Source organism: Palaemon carinicauda, chromosome 23, assembly GCF_036898095.1.
Source record: "Palaemon carinicauda isolate YSFRI2023 chromosome 23, ASM3689809v2, whole genome shotgun sequence".
Lineage (NCBI taxonomy): Eukaryota > Metazoa > Arthropoda > Malacostraca > Decapoda > Palaemonidae > Palaemon > Palaemon carinicauda.
In genome coordinates this window covers 70,012,580-70,018,546 of record NC_090747.1, presented here as the reverse complement: position 1 = coordinate 70,018,546, position 5,967 = coordinate 70,012,580, and positions in this window count along the sequence as shown.

The following is a 5,967-nucleotide window of genomic DNA, read 5'->3' as shown; positions in this document are numbered from 1 at the left end:
AATAAGGTCTCTGATACATTCAGTCATTAACAGATGGCATGTTGGACAAGGCCACTGGCCTATTCAGGTATCAAAAGATGATATGGCACGTAAGGTCACTGTTACATTTATGTACCAATAGTTGATATGGTGAAATAGATCTCGGGCACATTCAAGTATCAATAGATAATATGCTGGATAAAGTCGCTGACATAAATGATACAGGTATCATTTGATTGTATGATGGATGAGGCCAGTGTTACATTCAGGTATCAATAGATGTTGTAGTGGGTGTCATGTGTAGATATAATACTTTTAAAGGAATATGTTAAAAGAGACAAAAATATCTATTCCCAAATAGTAAACCTAGCCTCGACGAGAGTGCCTGCTGCTATAAAGGGACTGTCCTGTTTTGACCAAGATGTCATCGTTATAATTAGGGGAGTCAGCATATTTTGAGAAACCGAGCTTGAGGGAAATCCTTGTTTATGAAATATGTCATCATGGGTGGACACGGTGCTGCCCTTTTTGTTACGACTTAACATGTGGTCCATATTTCATCAGAAATTTCTTCTAGAAGCTTCCATAGAGTGATCGAGTGGGTGGTTTTAAAGAAGCCAATAGAGACGCAGAATTGTTGAAAAGAACGCCTTCTATGGAAATGACCACTGTTTACTGTAATTAATGCCGCCCATACATGGGTATATAAACTTCAAGAAGAGATTATCATAGAAAGATAGGACAGGGCATAATACAAGAGAGGAACTATGTTCGAAGCAGATGAGGTCCAAGTCCTAACGAGATAAGAAGCAGAGAAGACCAGAAGTCTTATAGAGCCAGATTCTAACCCTCCCTTCAGAAGACAAATGCTTATCTCCAAAATCCTGTTATGGCCTAGAAGAAGAGACAAATTGAAGCAACCAGCCCTCCCTGCTTGTGACGAGTAGCCAACACTGCCTACAGCCTGCCTTAGTTCAACACATTCATCGAATTCTTGGAGAAGACTTCTGATGTCCCATTTTGATGCCGCCCTTTCGTTGACGTCTTCTAATCCGGTCATCGTGACAGTTTCATCTGAACTTCAGCCGCCCTTCTGCAATGTTCTCAAGCCTGAAGTCTCCGTACCAGTATCGTCTCAACAACTGCAGAAAATTATTCCTTAAGTATTTCTACCTTACTGACTGTTCCCCTTTTCTATTGATGCTTTGATTGATTTGATTTGTCAGTTAATGTAATCGAATTAGTAACATTGATTTTCTTTGTATAAGTTTGTGGATAAACGTGTTGTGTTCTTTTCTGAGTTTCTTTTTATATTCATTTCCTATATTTCAATTGTGGTTGTTGGAAACATTTATTTCAATTATTAAAAGAACCTGTAACGATTTTAAGATCATAACAGTGGGTAAGGTCTCTGATACATTCAAGTAATCAATGGTATGGTTGGTAAGGTTACTAACATATTCAAGTATCAATATATGCTATGGTGGAAATGGTAATTGACACATTTAGGTATAAAGAGACGATTATTTAGAAACGGTACCAATAGGCTGTTTGATAGAAAAGGTAAGGGACAAATTCCTGCATCAATAGGTGGTATTTTGGTCAATGTCTCTGCCACATTCAGGTATGAATAGATGGTATGGAAGATAAGGTCAGTGACATATTTAGGTATCAATAAATGGTATGGGAGATAATGTCTCTTGACTCATTCATGTATCAATAGATGATATGAGTGATAAGGTTAATGATACATTCATGTGTATATATATATATTATATATATATATATATATATATATATATATATATATATATATATATATATCTTGGCTGATTAGGTCATTAGCACATTCAGATTTTATTGATTGGTGTAGTGGGTAAAGTCACTGACATATTCAGATACAGTATCAATAGATGGTAAGTTGGATAAGGTTTCTGGGACATTCTTATATCAACAGAGGGAATGGTAGATAAGCTCTCTGATATATTTATGTATCATTAGAGGTATATTGGATAACTTTGCTGTAACATTCAGGATGAAATAGATAGTATGGTTGTTATGATCTTTGAATTTCTATAGGTTCTCAATCTCTAAACAAAAAGGATTCGACAACAGCAATTGAAATAGTGTTCAACAAAAGCAATTGAAATACGGGAAATTAATATAAAAAGAAACACACACCATAAACACACAAATACTACATAAATTCAAGATATTTATAAAGGGGGAAAACGGTCTGAACAATAGAGCAATATAATACTCAAATGGAGAGTTTGAAAGTTATCTTTGGTTGCTGAAAGGTTTCTGGAACCTATGCAAGCTACCCTTCCTGATGTCAATGCCTTGCCCATGAAAGACCTGATAGCTACTTCCCCACCATCAAGAACTCCATCAACAACTTTACTCCTGTTGAAGGGGACAACCATACAATGCCGACTGAAACTGAGGTGAAGGCTGTAGGGCATTGACGCCCCGCTCAAAACATGCCTGGGCAGTGATGAAACCACCCACCAACCACCAATGCAGCTCCACAGCCATGCCCCAAGCAACGACCTCTACAGCCACTGGATAATGTCCCTCACCCTCAGTTGTGGTACTACCACTCCAGCTTTGGGGCTGCTGCTAAGAAATGTGCTACCGAATGTTAATGGTCATAAAACATATAAGTAGCAGGAGGTGGCCTCCCCATTAACTAATCTCTTCTTTTTGCATGATCCATGATCTAATGAGCCTGACTCCATCATTCTAAGACTGCTGATGCCCACCTATTGGCCATCAAAGGATTTGCTATCCCTACCCACGGTTATGAGATGCTGACGCTGACTTTCGGAAGTGCCCAGAGCCAGTACCTGTGGAATTTCATCATTGCCAATTTTACGCTGCCTCTCATCATTGCAGATTACCTTATCCATTTCCATCTCCTTGTTGACATTGCACATCAATGCTTAGTCAACACTAGCTCTTACTTGTCCAAACCTTTATCACATGCTTCCTTAGACCTTGCTCTCCACATCAGCACGCCCACGGATACCTGCGCCCACTCCATTTCATACCTCAATGTCTTCTGCCCGTAACTACCCCAGATGCCCACAGTTCCTGACAAACACTGTATCTATTAGTGTTTACAATCGAAGTTACAGGCCTTTGTCAAAAGACCTCAAGCCCGTGGTTATGCTCCCTACACATTCTCCTGATGAAGGATGGATCCTTACATATTTGTGGAGATCACAGGCGTCTTAATATTCAGATGGAACCAGACCATTATTCCTTCCCCAACATCACTGCCATTAGCACCTACCTTCGCAGTGCTACTGTATTTTACACCCTCGACCTCCTGAAGGGATATTATCCGTTGCCCATAAATCCAGAAGAAATCCCCAAGACCACCATCACCAACCCCCATCACCACAAATATGAGTACATTCAATTTCCCTTGCTTTGTCCTTTATAATATGGATGAAATTTCAATAGTTCGTGGATGGCATTCTATGAGGCCTCCCCTTCTGTGTATATTATGTATATGACTTACTAGTTTTCTCACCATCCAATGAAGCCCACTTACATCACCTACATCCTCGCCTGCCTGCAGCAGAACGGCTTTGTGGTCGTATACATCAAGTGTACCTATGGTGCGAAAGAAGCGGCATTCTTGGGTCACCACATCACTCTTGAAGATGTTCACCCCATCCCTGAGAAGGTATCAGCAGTATGGAAGTTCCCAATACGCTTGACCGTCAAAGAACTACAGGAATACTATAGCATGCTGAACTGTCATCTCTGGTTCTTGCCAGTCATCACCACCACTCTTGCCCACCCTCTACAACTCCCCCAAGGGTATGTAAAAAAAACCTGAAGTGGGCCCCTCTTCAGAAGGCATCTTTCCTCAACAAAAAAAAAAAAAAAAAAAGCCAAGGCCTTGTAGGTAGTAGGTTGGCCAGGGCACCAGCCACCCGTTGAGATACTACCACAAGAGAGTTATGGGTTCTTTTGACTGGCCAGACAGTACTACATTGGATCATTCTCTCTGGATATGGCTCATTTTCCTTTTGCCTACACACGCACTGAATAGTCTGGCCTATTCTTTACATATTCTCCTCTGTCCTCATACAACTGACAACACAAATTACCAAACAATTCTTCTTCACTCAAGGGGTTACTGCACTGAATTGTTCAGTGGCTACTTTCCTCTTGGTAAGGGTAGAAGAGACTCTTCAGCTATGGTAAGCAGCTCTTCTAGGAGAAGGACACTCCAAAATCAAACCATTGTTCTTTAGTCTTGGGTAGTGCCATAGCCTGTGTACCATGGTCTTCCACTGTCTTAGGTTAGAGTTGTCTTGCTATTCTATCTTATCTCTCTCCCTCTTGTTTCGTCCAAGTTTTTATAGTTTATATTAGGAGATATTTATTTCAATGTTGTTACTTTTCTTGAATATTTTATATTTTTTATTCCTTTCCTCACTGGGCTATTTTCCCTATTGGAACCCCTGGGCTTTTAGCATTCTGCTTTTCCAACCAGGGTTGTAGCTTAGCAAGTAATAATAATAATAATAATAATAATAATAATAATAATAATAATAACTGCTACTGCTCTCAACTTTCCCGGTGCCAACTGCAACCCTGCTATTCTCCACTGATACCTGGGATGTCACTGTGAAGATGGTACTCGAACAAGTTTCTGGAAATGGCCTTGCCCATTGGCCTTATTCAGTAAAAAACTTTCCTAGGTGAATATCCAGCTACTCTATCTTTGACCACGAACTGCTGGTGGTGTATTTAGCTGTCTGTCACTTGCACAACTTTAATATTAGAGGAAAAGTCCTTTGAAATTTGGCAGACTACATAACTTTTTTTCACTCCTTCATTCAACAGCCCGACAGCTGGTCCACTTGTCAATGCTGTCATCCATCTCATTTCTAAATACATCTGTAACATTCAACACATCCATGGTAAACTGAATACTGTCACTAACGCCATTTCCAGTAACTCATAAGCTGCTGTTCACATGGTAATGGGTTATAAGGCCTTGGAAGAAGCCCAACGAAAGTACCTCAAGTACCAACCTTGCAGGACATCTGTTAGCAAGACGTCACCCTTGATAACTCCAATGCCAGCCTTCTCTGTGATGCCAGTACTCATAGGCCATACTTGTGGATACTTGCCTCCATCCACGAACAGGCGTTTCAACTGACCCATAGTATTTCATACCCCTCATGCCAATCTACCGTACAGCTACTGAAGTCAAAGTTCATATCCCATAATTGGGTCTGCATCTGCAGTTCACGCTAAACATTAATAGTGCACTGAATTGCGGATTCGGGTGTGGGCTCTTTTCATCAACCTCCGTATCGATTTGCTCACATTCACGTTGATGTGGTTGGCCCCCTACCATGTTAAAAGGACACTGTAACTTAACATGGTCATTGATCGCTCTACTCACTAGCCTGAAGCCATCCCCGTGCAAGATGCAACATCCAACATCCACCTCATGACTACTGGCTTACTTTCCGGATATTTAGCAAGATGCGGCATTTCAGAGCTTAGTACTCCCGACAGGGGTACCACTTTCCCTTATCAATTGTGGACGTTATTAGGGCATCTTCTCGGAAATTCGGAATCACCCTACACCATACTACTGCTTACAACCGTGTAGCCAACGGAATGGTGGAACTGTTCCACCGAACCCTCAAAGCTCTATCTCAAAACACTTAGATTCGACTCCTGGTCAGGGCGGAGAACTTATATGAAATCAGCTTCTGGTATAAATTATTCCTAAAATAGTCATTTCTATATCAAAGAATTATATCTGGCTCAATGGTCAGATGCATGGAATTATATTTGCATTCCCAGCTTGTGTATTTTTCCTGTCATGTATATGTATAGACTCAGTTATCTATTTACTCAAAATGTTATTTAGTTTGATTTTTTTTCATGGGGATGTAATTATCATGTAATCGCGTATTTACTTTTTGTGTGTATATTTATGAAAAA